Source organism: Ambystoma mexicanum, assembly GCF_040938575.1.
Source record: "Ambystoma mexicanum isolate Mex_15411 chromosome 12 unlocalized genomic scaffold, UKY_AmexF1_1 Mex_chr12_unloc.1, whole genome shotgun sequence".
Classification (NCBI taxonomy): domain Eukaryota; kingdom Metazoa; phylum Chordata; class Amphibia; order Caudata; family Ambystomatidae; genus Ambystoma; species Ambystoma mexicanum.
The window spans coordinates 2,261,706-2,275,984 of record NW_027182322.1 but is presented as its reverse complement, the minus strand read 5'-3'; the positions used below and the strand labels follow the sequence as shown (position 1 = coordinate 2,275,984).

The following is a 14,279-nucleotide window of genomic DNA, read 5'->3' as shown; positions in this document are numbered from 1 at the left end:
AATATCTGCCCAACTGCCGTGACATTGCCTCACCACGAACCGAGGTTGCTGCGGCCACAACGCAGAGTAGTAACCACTATACGATCACGGCGAGCTACTTGGGCTGCTACAATGTGACGTTCCACCTCTATCATAAGCTGTACTCCATCTGTGATGGAATGACTCATGTTTGAATTAAAGGTTGGTTGTGATGTTATCCATGAGAATAAGTGGACACCTGATCCCCAGTCACTTATTTGAGATCTCAATAATCAAGTCAGAATCCAAATGAAAGTCATCAAAGTGGAGCCAATTAGAAATAATATAGTTACACAAACCTGGCAATGGTGCGGCAGCCAGGGCCGATAATGGCCCGCCAGCCTGAGAGCAGGAAAGTGTGAGAGCAGTGATGGTCCTGTGAGAGTTTACAGCTGTTATTGACCCTGTCCCCTTCCATTGCAGAGTTTTCTCCCTATAAGAAGTGCAGAGGCTCCCTCCGGGGTGCTAATAGTAAATTTATTTTTTTGCACAGGAGAAGTGCTCTTCACCAATTGCACGTGCCAAATCACCCGAAGGCCACCACCATAAAATTCAGGCATTCATGTTCATGCGGCCTCCATGTTATGTCCTTATAAAGGGATGCATGTTCATGATGACTCCATGTCACACCTGCATACAAGGATGCATGTTCATGCCGCCTCGTTCTCTTGGCTTCATACAGGGATTTTATCTCCTCCCTGTCTCACCCTCATGCAGGGATGCATGACCAATGCTCCTTCCCTTCTCGCCCGCATACATGGATGCACGTTCATGTCTCCTCGTTCTCTCGGCTTCATACGGGGATTTTATCTCCTCCCTGTCTCACCCTCAGGAAGGGATGCATGACCAATGCTCCTTCCCTTCTCGCCTGCATACATGGATGCACGTTCACGCCTCCTCCTTCTCTCGGCTTCATACGGGGATCATATCTCCTCAATGTCTCACCCTCACTTCCAACATGTGTAACTTCTTGTTCTCTTTGACGTCTGGGGCATGGGTGGCTACTGCACAGCTCTAGATGTCTCCCACCTGCAAGGTGCTATGGAAAGCACTTTTCCACAATGGACGTGCTATATTAACCCCCTCTCCCCAAATACAATAAAAATAAAGAATTATATATGCTTCCATAATGTCTACCTTCTAATGTTTCATATGTGTAAGCACATTGTCCTCCTCCTGACCACATTCTAAAACTATGTGCAAATTGTTCCTTCCATAAACTGTCACTTCCTTGGCCCTTTATTTATAATGACTGTTATACTCTCTTTCTTTCTGCCACAGTATAAAAAAGCCTAGCACACCTCATGATTGGACTAAGAAATTCCTGTCATTTAGTTGGAAATGATTTTCCCATTAACCCCAAAAACTCCTCACTGTGTCTAAGAACGCTTTTTTTCACAGGACAATACAGATCAGATTGACTTGAAAGGTCCTTTCACGCGACTACAGAACGCCTCTCATTCCACTCAAAGATACGCCAGTGCCTACAATAGCCTAGGACTAGACTATGAGTCCCAATGTAGAAAGACCACAAGTCCACAGATATGCCTGTTTATTTAAACATCTGTATTATCATCAGCGTGTGACTGTAAAGGCGGGACCTCGCGCTCTCTGTAACGCGCTCCATTGGCAACATCAGTTAAATGTCGTTGGTTCAATCCCTCGCAGATGTTGTTTTTATTCCCATTTGTAACTGGGAAATACTGTCGCTGCAATACATATGTCTTAATCAAGCTAGTGGTTATTGACGTAAATGGCAGTGTTATAATGTTTCATGTACTGCAAATGTCACCACATAATGCGTTCTTAATTAGATTTGGTTGAAATACATTACAGTCACCCGATTAAAAAGTGTGCAAAGAGCATTAAAGAAACAAAAGGTTCATAACAGTAACAGGACATATCGAATTGTTTCAGTCCTCCACAGAGATTGCCAATGTATTAATGGAAATTCTAAAATATCTGCCCAACTGCCGTGACATTGCCTCACTGCAATGCCGTGACTCGAATTCGAACCGAGGTTGCTGCGGCCACAACGCAGAGTACTAACCACTATACGATCACGGCGAGCTACTTGGGCTGCTACAATGTGACGTTCCACCTCTATCATAAGCTGTACTCCATCTGTGATGTCATGACTCATGTTTGAATTAAAGGTTGGTTGTGATGTTATCCATGAGAATAAGTGGACACCTGATCCCCAGTCACTTATTTAAGATCTCAATAATCAAGTCAGAATCCAAATGAAAGTCATCAAAGTGGAGCCAATTAGAAATAATATAGTTACACAAACCTGGCAATGGTGCGGCAGCCAGGGCCGATAATGGCCCGCCAGCCTGAGAGCAGGAAAGTGTGAGAGCAGTTATGGTCTTGTGAGAGTTTACAGCTGTTATTGACCCTGTCCCCTTCCATTGCAGAGTTTTCTCCCTATAAGAAGTGCAGAGGCTCCCTCCGGGGTGCTAATAGTAAATTTATTTTTTTGCGCAGGAGAAGTGCTCTTCACCAATTGCACGTGCCAAATCACCCGAAGGCCACCACCATAAAATTCAGGCATTCATGTTCATGCGTCCTCCATGTTATGTCCTTATAAAGGGATGCATGTTCATGATGACTCCATGTCACACCTGCATACAAGGATGCATGTTCATGCCGCCTCGTTCTCTTGGCTTCATACAGGGATTTTATCTCCTCCCTGTCTCACCCTCATGCAGGGATGCATGACCAATGCTCCTTCCCTTCTCGCCTGCATACATGGATATACGTTCATGTCTCCTCGTTCTCTCGGCTTCATACGGGGATTTTATCTCCTCCCTGTCTCACCCTCAGGAAGGGATGCATGACCAATGCTCCTTCCCGTCTCGCCCGCATACATGGATGCACGTTCACGCCTCCTCCTTCTCTCGGCTTCATACGGGGATCATATCTCCTCCCTGTCTCACCCTCATGCAGGGATGCATGACCAATGCTCCTTCCTGTCTCTCCCGCATACATGGATGCACGTTCACGCCTCCTCCTTCTCTCGGCTTCATACGGGGATCATATCTCCTCCCTGTCTCACCCTCATGCAGGGATGCATGACCAATGCTCCTTCCCTTCTCGCCTGCATACATGGATGCACGTTCACGCCTCCTCCTTCTCTCGGCTTCATACGGGGATCATATCTCCTCCCTGTCTCACCCTCATGCAGGGATGCATGACCAATGCTCCTTCCTGTCTCGCCCGCATACATGGATGCACGTTCACGCCTCCTCCTTCTCTCGGCTTCATACAGGGATCATATCTCCTCCCTGTCTCACCCTCATGCAGGGATGCATGACCAATGCTCCTTCCCTTCTCGCCTGCATACATGGATGCACGTTCACGCCTCCTCCTTCTCTCGGCTTCATACGGGGATCATATCTCCTCAATGTCTCACCCTCACTTCCAACATGTGTAACTTCTTGTTCTCTTTGACGTCTGGGGCATGGGTGGCTACTGCACAGCTCTAGATGTCGCCCACCTGCAAGGTGCTATGGAAAGCACTTTTCCACATTGGACGTGCTATATTAACCCCCTCTCCCCAAATACAATAAAAATAAAGAAATATATGTGCTTCCATAATGTCTACCTTCTAATGTTTCATATGTGTAAGCACATTGTCCTCCTCCTGACCACATTCTAAAACTATGTGCAAATTGTTCCTTCCATAAACTGTCACTTCCTTGGCCCTTTATTTATAATGACTGTTATACTCTCTCTCTTTCCGCCACAGTATAAAAAAGCCTAGCACACCTCATGATTGGACTAAGAAATTCCTGTCATTTAGTTGGAAATGATTTTCCCATTATCCCCAAAAACTCCTCACTGTGTCTAAGAACGCTTTTTTTCACAGGACAATACAGATCAGATTGACTTGAAAGGTCCTTTCACGCGACTACAGAACGCCTCTCATTCCACTCAAAGATACGCCAGTGCCTACAATAGCCTAGGACTAGACTATGAGTCCCAATGTAGAAAGACCACAAGTCCACAGATATGCCTGTTTATTTAAACATCTGTATTATCATCAGCGTGTGACTGTAAAGGCGGGACCTCGCGCTCTCTGTAACGCGCTCCATTGGCAACATCAGTTAAATGTCGTTGGTTCAATCCCTCGCGGATGTTGTTTTTATTCCCATTTGTAACTGGGAAATACTGTCGCTGCAATACATATGTCTTAATCAAGCTAGTGGTTATTGACGTAAATGGCAGTGTTATAATATTTCATGTACTGCAAATGTCACCACATAATGCGCTCTTAATTAGATTTGGTTGAAATACATTACAGTCACCCGATGAAAAAGTGTGCAAAGAGCATTAAAGAAACAAAAGGTTCATAACAGTAACAGAACATATCGAATTGTTGCAGTCCTCCACAGAGATTGCCAATGTATTAATGGAAATTCTAAAATATCTGCCCAACTGCCGTGACATTGCCTCACCACGAACCGAGGTTGCTGCGGCCACAACGCAGAGTAGTAACCACTATACGATCACGGCGAGCTACTTGGGCTGCTACAATGTGACGTTCCACCTCTATCATAAGCTGTACTCCATCTGTGATGGAATGACTCATGTTTGAATTAAAGGTTGGTTGTGATGTTATCCATGAGAATAAGTGGACACCTGATCCCCAGTCACTTATTTAAGATCTCAATAATCAAGTCAGAATCCAAATGAAAGTCATCAAAGTGGAGCCAATTAGAAATAATATAGTTACACAAACCTGGCAATGGTGCGGCAGCCAGGGCCGATAATGGCCCGCCAGCCTGAGAGCAGGAAAGTGTGAGAGCAGTGATGGTCTTGTGAGAGTTTACAGCTGTTATTGACCCTGTCCCCTTCCATTGCAGAGTTTTCTCCCTATAAGAAGTGCAGAGGCTCCCTCCGGGGTGCTAATAGTAAATTTATTTTTTTGCACAGGAGAAGTGCTCTTCACCAATTGCACGTGCCAAATCACCCGAAGGCCACCACCATAAAATTCAGGCATTCATGTTCATGCGGCCTCCATGTTATGTCCTTATAAAGGGATGCATGTTCATGATGACTCCATGTCACACCTGCATACAAGGATGCATGTTCATGCCGCCTCGTTCTCTTGGCTTCATACAGGGATTTTATCTCCTCCCTGTCTCACCCTCATGCAGGGATGCATGACCAATGCTCCTTCCCTTCTCGCCCGCATACATGGATGCAAGTTCATGTCTCCTCGTTCTCTCGGCTTCATACGGGGATTTTATCTCCTCCCTGTCTCACCCTCAGGAAGGGATGCATGACCAATGCTCCTTCCCGTCTCGCCCGCATACATGGATGCACGTTCACGCCTCCTCCTTCTCTCGGCTTCATACGGGGATCATATCTCCTCCCTGTCTCACCCTCATGCAGGGATGCATGACCAATGCTCCTTCCTGTCTCTCCCGCATACATGGATGCACGTTCACGCCTCCTCCTTCTCTCGGCTTCATACGGGGATCATATCTCCTCCCTGTCTCACCCTCATGCAGGGATGCATGACCAATGCTCCTTCCCTTCTCGCCTGCATACATGGATGCACGTTCACGCCTCCTCCTTCTCTCGGCTTCATACGGGGATCATATCTCCTCCCTGTCTCACCCTCATGCAGGGATGCATGACCAATGCTCCTTTCTGTCTCGCCCGCATACATGGATGCACGTTCACGCCTCCTCCTTCTCTCGGCTTCATACGGGGATCATATCTCCTCCCTGTCTCACCCTCATGCAGGATGCATGACCAATGCTCATTCCCTTCTCGCCTGCATACATGGATGCACGTTCACGCCTCCTCCTTCTCTCGGCTTCATACGGGGATCATATCTCCTCAATGTCTCACCCTCACTTCCAACATGTGTAACTTCTTGTTCTCTTTGACGTCTGGGGCATGGGTGGCTACTGCACAGCTCTAGATGTCGCCCACCTGCAAGGTGCTATGGAAAGCACTTTTCCACATTGGACGTGCTATATTAACCCCCTCTCCCCAAATACAATAAAAATAAAGAAATATATGTGCTTCCATAATGTCTACCTTCTAATGTTTCATATGTGTAAGCACATTGTCCTCCTCTTGACCACATTCTAAAACTATGTGCAAATTGTTCCTTCCATAAACTGTCACTTCCTTGGCCCTTTATTTATAATGACTGTTATACTCTCTCTCTTTCTGCCACAGTATAAAAAAGCCTAGCACACCTCATGATTGGGCAAAGAAATTCCTGTCATTTAGTTGGAAATGATTTTCCCATTAACCCCAAAAACTCCTCACTGTGTCTAAGAACGCTTTTTTTCACAGGACAATACAGATCAGATTGACTTGAAAGGTCCTTTCACGCGACTACAGAACGCCTCTCATTCCACTCAAAGATACGCCAGTGCCTACAATAGCCTAGGACTAGACTATGAGTCCCAATGTAGAAAGACCACAAGTCCACAGATATGCCTGTTTATTTAAACATCTGTATTATCATCAGCGTGTGACTGTAAAGGCGGGACCTCGCGCTCTCTGTAACGCGCTCCATTGGCAACATCAGTTAAATGTCGTTGGTTCAATCCCTCGCGGATGTTGTTTTTATTCCCATTTGTAACTGGGAAATACTGTCGCTGCAATACATATGTCTTAATCAAGCTAGTGGTTATTGACGTAAATGGCAGTGTTATAATGTTTCATGTACTGCAAATGTCACCACATAATGCGCTCTTAATTAGATTTGGTTGAAATACATTACAGTCACCCGATTAAAAAGTGTGCAAAGAGCATTAAAGAAACAAAAGGTTCATAACAGTAACAGGACATATCGAATTGTTTCAGTCCTCCACAGAGATTGCCAATGTATTAATGGAAATTCTAAAATATCTGCCCAACTGCGGTGACATTGCCTCACTGCAATGCCGTGACTCGAATTCGAACCGAGGTTGCTGCGGCCACAACGCAGAGTACTAACCACTATACGATCACAGCGAGCTACTTGGGCTGCTACAATGTGACGTTCCACCTCTATCATAAGCTGTACTCCATCTGTGATGTCATGACTCATGTTTGAATTAAAGGTTGGTTGTGATGTTATCCATGAGAATAAGTGGACACCTGATCCCCAGTCACTTATTTAAGATCTCAATAATCAAGTCAGAATCCAAATGAAAGTCATCAAAGTGGAGCCAATTAGAAATAATATAGTTACACAAACCTGGCAATGGTGCGGCAGCCAGGGCCGATAATGGCCCGCCAGCCTGAGAGCAGGAAAGTGTGAGAGCAGTGATGGTCTTGTGAGAGTTTACAGCTGTTATTGACCCTGTCCCCTTCCATTGCAGAGTTTTCTCCCTATAAGAAGTGCAGAGGCTCCCTCCGGGGTGCTAATAGTAAATTTATTTTTTTGCGCAGGAGAAGTGCTCTTCACCAATTGCACGTGCCAAATCACCCGAAGGCCACCACCATAAAATTCAGGCATTCATGTTCATGCGGCCTCCATGTTATGTCCTTATAAAGGGATGCATGTTCATGATGACTCCATGTCACACCTGCATACAAGGATGCATGTTCATGCCGCCTCGTTCTCTTGGCTTCATAGAGGTATTTTATCTCCTCCCTGTCTCACCCTCATGCAGGGATGCATGACCAATGCTCCTTCCCTTCTCGCCCGCATACATGGATGCACGTTCATGTCTCCTCGTTCTCTCGGCTTCATACGGGGATTTTATCTCCTCCCTGTCTCACCCTCAGGAAGGGATGCATGACCAATGCTCCTTCCAGTCTCGCCCGCATACATGGATGCACGTTCACGCCTCCTCCTTCTCTCGGCTTCATACGGGGATCATATCTCCTCCCTGTCTCACCCTCATGCAGGGATGCATGACCAATGCTCCTTCCTGTCTCGCCCGCATACATGGATGCACGTTCACGCCTCCTCCTTCTCTCGGCTTCATACGGGGATCATATCTCCTCCCTGTCTCACCCTCATGCAGGGATGCATGACCAATGCTCCTTCCTGTCTCGCCCGCATACATGGATGCACGTTCACGCCTCCTCCTTCTCTCGGCTTCATACGGGGATCATATCTCCTCCCTGTCTCACCCTCATGCAGGATGCATGACCAATGCTCCTTCCCTTCTCGCCTGCATACATGGATGCACGTTCACGCCTCCTCCTTCTCTCGGCTTCATACGGGGATCATATCTCCTCAATGTCTCACCCTCACTTCCAACATGTGTAACTTCTTGTTCTCTTTGACGTCTGGGGCATGGGTGGCTACTGCACAGCTCTAGATGTCTCCCACCTGCAAGGTGCTATGGAAAGCACTTTTCCACAATGGACGTGCTATATTAACCCCCTCTCCCCAAATACAATAAAAATAAAGAAATATATGTGCTTCCATAATGTCTACCTTCTAATGTTTCATATGTGTAAGCACATTGTCCTCCTCCTGACCACATTCTAAAACTATGTGCAAATTGTTCCTTCCATAAACTGTCACTTCCTTGGCCCTTTATTTATAATGACTGTTATACTCTCTTTATTTCTGCCACAGTATAAAAAAGCCTAGCACACCTCATGATTGGACTAAGAAATTCCTGTCATTTAGTTGGAAATGATTTTCCCATTAACCCCAAAAACTCCTCACTGTGTCTAAGAACGCTTTTTTTCACAGGACAATACAGATCAGATTGACTTGAAAGGTCCTTTCACGCGACTACAGAACGCCTCTCATTCCACTCAAAGATACGCCAGTGCCTACAATAGCCTAGGACTAGACTATGAGTCCCAATGTAGAAAGACCACAAGTCCACAGATATGCCTGTTTATTTAAACATCTGTATTATCATCAGCGTGTGACTGTAAAGGCGGGACCTCGCGCTCTCTGTAACGCGCTCCATTGGCAACATCAGTTAAATGTCGTTGGTTCAATCCCTCGCGGATGTTGTTTTTATTCCCATTTGTAACTGGGAAATACTGTCGCTGCAATACATATGTCTTAATCAAGCTAGTGGTTATTGACGTAAATGGCAGTGTTATAATGTTTCATGTACTGCAAATGTCACCACATAATGCGTTCTTAATTAGATTTGGTTGAAATACATTACAGTCACCCGATTAAAAAGTGTGCAAAGAGCATTAAAGAAACAAAAGGTTCATAACAGTAACAGGACATATCGAATGTTTTCAGTCCTCCACAGAGATTGCCAATGTATTAATGGAAATTCTAAAATATCTGCCCAACTGCCGTGACATTGCCTCACTGCAATGCAGTGACTCGAATTCGAACCGAGGTTGCTGCGGCCACAACGCAGAGTACTAACCACTATACGATCACGGCGAGCTACTTGGGCTGCTACAATGTGACGTTCCACCTCTATCATAAGCTGTACTCCATCTGTGATGTCATGACTCATGTTTGAATTAAAGGTTGGTTGTGATGTTATCCATGAGAATAAGTGGACACCTGATCCCCAGTCACTTATTTAAGATCTCAATAATCAAGTCAGAATCCAAATGAAAGTCATCAAAGTGGAGCCAATTAGAAATAATATAGTTACACAAACCTGGCAATGGTGCGGCAGCCAGGGCCGATAATGGCCCGCCAGCCTGAGAGCAGGAAAGTGTGAGAGCAGTTATGGTCTTGTGAGAGTTTACAGCTGTTATTGACCCTGTCCCCTTCCATTGCAGAGTTTTCTCCCTATAAGAAGTGCAGAGGCTCCCTCCGGGGTGCTAATAGTAAATTTATTTTTTTGCGCAGGAGAAGTGCTCTTCACCAATTGCACGTGCCAAATCACCCGAAGGCCACCACCATAAAATTCAGGCATTCATGTTCATGCGTCCTCCATGTTATGTCCTTATAAAGGGATGCATGTTCATGATGACTCCATGTCACACCTGCATACAAGGATCCATGTTCATGCCGCCTCGTTCTCTTGGCTTCATACAGGGATTTTATCTCCTCCCTGTCTCACCCTCATGCAGGGATGCATGAGCAATGCTCCTTCCCTTCTCGCCCGCATACATGGATATACGTTCATGTCTCCTCGTTCTCTCGGCTTCATACGGGGATTTTATCTCCTCCCTGTCTCACCCTCAGGAAGGGATGCATGACCAATGCTCCTTCCCGTCTCGCCCGCATACATGGATGCACGTTCACGCCTCCTCCTTCTCTCGGCTTCATACGGGGATCATATCTCCTCCCTGTCTCACCCTCATGCAGGGATGCATGACCAATGCTCCTTCCTGTCTCTCCCGCATACATGGATGCACGTTCACGCCTCCTCCTTCTCTCGGCTTCATACGGGGATCATATCTCCTCCCTGTCTCACCCTCATGCAGGGATGCATGACCAATGCTCCTTCCCTTCTCGCCTGCATACATGGATGCACGTTCACGCCTCCTCCTTCTCTCGGCTTCATACGGGGATCATATCTCCTCCCTGTCTCACCCTCATGCAGGGATGCATGACCAATGCTCCTTCCTGTCTCGCCCGCATACATGGATGCACGTTCACGCCTCCTCCTTCTCTCGGCTTCATACAGGGATCATATCTCCTCCCTGTCTCACCCTCATGCAGGGATGCATGACCAATGCTCCTTCCCTTCTCCCCTGCATACATGGATGCACGTACACGCCTCCTCCTTCTCTCGGCTTCATACGGGGATCATATCTCCTCAATGTCTCACCCTCACTTCCAACATGTGTAACTTCTTGTTCTCTTTGACGTCTGGGGCATGGGTGGCTACTGCACAGCTCTAGATGTCACCCACCTGCAAGGTGCTATGGAAAGCACTTTTCCACATTGGACGTGCTATATTAACCCCCTCTCCCCAAATACAATAAAAATAAAGAAATATATGTGCTTCCATAATGTCTACCTTCTAATGTTTCATATGTGTAAGCACATTGTCCTCCTCCTGACCACATTCTAAAACTATGTGCAAATTGTTCCTTCCATAAACTGTCACTTCCTTGGCCCTTTATTTATAATGACTGTTATACTCTCTCTCTTTCCGCCACAGTATAAAAAAGCCTAGCACACCTCATGATTGGACTAAGAAATTCCTGTCATTTAGTTGGAAATGATTTTCCCATTATCCCCAAAAACTCCTCACTGTGTCTAAGAACGCTTTTTTTCACAGGACAATACAGATCAGATTGACTTGAAAGGTCCTTTCACGCGACTACAGAACGCCTCTCATTCCACTCAAAGATACGCCAGTGCCTACAATAGCCTAGGACTAGACTATGAGTCCCAATGTAGAAAGACCACAAGTCCACAGATATGCCTGTTTATTTAAACATCTGTATTATCATCAGCGTGTGACTGTAAAGGCGGGACCTCGCGCTCTCTGTAACGCGCTCCATTGGCAACATCAGTTAAATGTCGTTGGTTCAATCCCTCGCGGATGTTGTTTTTATTCCCATTTGTAACTGGGAAATACTGTCGCTGCAATACATATGTCTTAATCAAGCTAGTGGTTATTGACGTAAATGGCAGTGTTATAATATTTCATGTACTGCAAATGTCACCACATAATGCGCTCTTAATTAGATTTGGTTGAAATACATTACAGTCACCCGATGAAAAAGTGTGCAAAGAGCATTAAAGAAACAAAAGGTTCATAACAGTAACAGAACATATCGAATTGTTGCAGTCCTCCACAGAGATTGCCAATGTATTAATGGAAATTCTAAAATATCTGCCCAACTGCCGTGACATTGCCTCACCACGAACCGAGGTTGCTGCGGCCACAACGCAGAGTAGTAACCACTATACGATCACAGCGAGCTACTTGGGCTGCTACAATGTGACGTTCCACCTCTATCATAAGCTGTACTCCTCCTGTGATGGAATGACTCATGTTTGAATTAAAGGTTGGTTGTGATGTTATCCATGAGAATAAGTGGACACCTGATCCCCAGTCACTTATTTAAGATCTCAATAATCAAGTCAGAATCCAAATGAAAGTCATCAAAGTGGAGCCAATTAGAAATAATATAGTTACACAAACCTGGCAATGGTGCGGCAGCCAGGGCCGATAATGGCCCGCCAGCCTGAGAGCAGGAAAGTGTGAGAGCAGTGATGGTCTTGTGAGAGTTTACAGCTGTTATTGACCCTGTCCCCTTCCATTGCAGAGTTTTCTCCCTATAAGAAGTGCAGAGGCTCCCTCCGGGGTGCTAATAGTAAATTTATTTTTTTGCACAGGAGAAGTGCTCTTCACCAATTGCACGTGCCAAATCACCCGAAGGCCACCACCATAAAATTCAGGCATTCATGTTCATGCGGCCTCCATGTTATGTCCTTATAAAGGGATGCATGTTCATGATGACTCCATGTCACACCTGCATACAAGGATGCATGTTCATGCCGCCTCGTTCTCTTGGCTTCATACAGGGATTTTATCTCCTCCCTGTCTCACCCTCATGCAGGGATGCATGACCAATGCTCCTTCCCTTCTCGCCCGCATACATGGATGCACGTTCATGTCTCCTCGTTCTCTCGGCTTCATACGGGGATTTTATCTCCTCCCTGTCTCACCCTCAGGAAGGGATGCATGACCAATGCTCCTTCCCGTCTCGCCCGCATACATGGATGCACGTTCACGCCTCCTCCTTCTCTCGGCTTCATACGGGGATCATATCTCCTCCCTGTCTCACCCTCATGCAGGGATGCATGACCAATGCTCCTTCCTGTCTCTCCCGCATACATGGATGCACGTTCACGCCTCCTCCTTCTCTCGGCTTCATACGGGGATCATATCTCCTCCCTGTCTCACCCTCATGCAGGGATGCATGACCAATGCTCCTTCCCTTCTCGCCTGCATACATGGATGCACGTTCACGCCTCCTCCTTTTCTCGGCTTCATACGGGGATCATATCTCCTCCCTGTCTCACCCTCATGCAGGGATGCATGACCAATGCTCCTTTCTGTCTCGCCCGCATACATGGATGCACGTTCACGCCTCCTCCTTCTCTCGGCTTCATACGGGGATCATATCTCCTCCCTGTCTCACCCTCATGCAGGATGCATGACCAATGCTCCTTCCCTTCTCGCCTGCATACATGGATGCACGTTCACGCCTCCTCCTTCTCTCGGCTTCATACGGGGATCATATCTCCTCAATGTCTCACCCTCACTTCCAACATGTGTAACTTCTTGTTCTCTTTGACGTCTGGGGCATGGGTGGCTACTGCACAGCTCTAGATGTCGCCCACCTGCAAGGTGCTATGGAAAGCACTTTTCCACATTGGACGTGCTATATTAACCCCCTCTCCCCAAATACAATAAAAATAAAGAAATATATGTGCTTCCATAATGTCTACCTTCTAATGTTTCATATGTGTAAGCACATTGTCCTCCTCTTGACCACATTCTAAAACTATGTGCAAATTGTTCCTTCCATAAACTGTCACTTCCTTGGCCCTTTATTTATAATGACTGTTATACTCTCTCTCTTTCTGCCACAGTATAAAAAAGCCTAGCACACCTCATGATTGGACAAAGAAATTCCTGTCATTTAGTTGGAAATGATTTCCCATTAACCCCAAAAACTCCTCACTGTGTCTAAGAACGCTTTTTTTCACAGGACAATACAGATCAGATTGACTTGAAAGGTCCTTTCACGCGACTACAGAACGCCTCTCATTCCACTCAAAGATACGCCAGTGCCTACAATAGCCTAGGACTAGACTATGAGTCCCAATGTAGAAAGACCACAAGTCCACAGATATGCCTGTTTATTTAAACATCTGTATTATCATCAGCGTGTGACTGTAAAGGCGGGACCTCGCGCTCTATGTAACGCGCTCCATTGGCAACATCAGTTAAATGTCGTTGGTTCAATCCCTCGCGGATGTTGTTTTTATTCCCATTTGTAACTGGGAAATACTGTCGCTGCAATACATATGTCTTAATCAAGCTAGTGGTTATTGACGTAAATGGCAGTGTTATAATGTTTCATGTACTGCAAATGTCACCACATAATGCGCTCTTAATTAGATTTGGTTGAAATACATTACAGTCACCCGATTAAAAAGTGTGCAAAGAGCATTAAAGAAACAAAAGGTTCATAACAGTAACAGGACATATCGAATTGTTTCAGTCCTCCACAGAGATTGCCAATGTATTAATGGAAATTCTAAAATATCTGCCCAACTGCCGTGACATTGCCTCACTGCAATGCCGTGACTCGGATTCGAACCGAGGTTGCTGCAGCCACAACGCAGAGTACTAACCACTATACGATCACGGCGAGCT

General features: G+C 46.0%; 1 non-coding gene across 1 annotated transcript; it reads right to left on the bottom strand.

The window, feature by feature from the left end:
- Nucleotides 1-14,202: 14,202 nt before the first annotated feature.
- Nucleotides 14,203-14,274, bottom strand: TRNAH-GUG (transfer RNA histidin (anticodon GUG)). The gene has a single exon. It is a non-coding gene; the product is annotated as a tRNA-His (tRNA).
- Nucleotides 14,275-14,279: the final 5 nt, after the last annotated feature.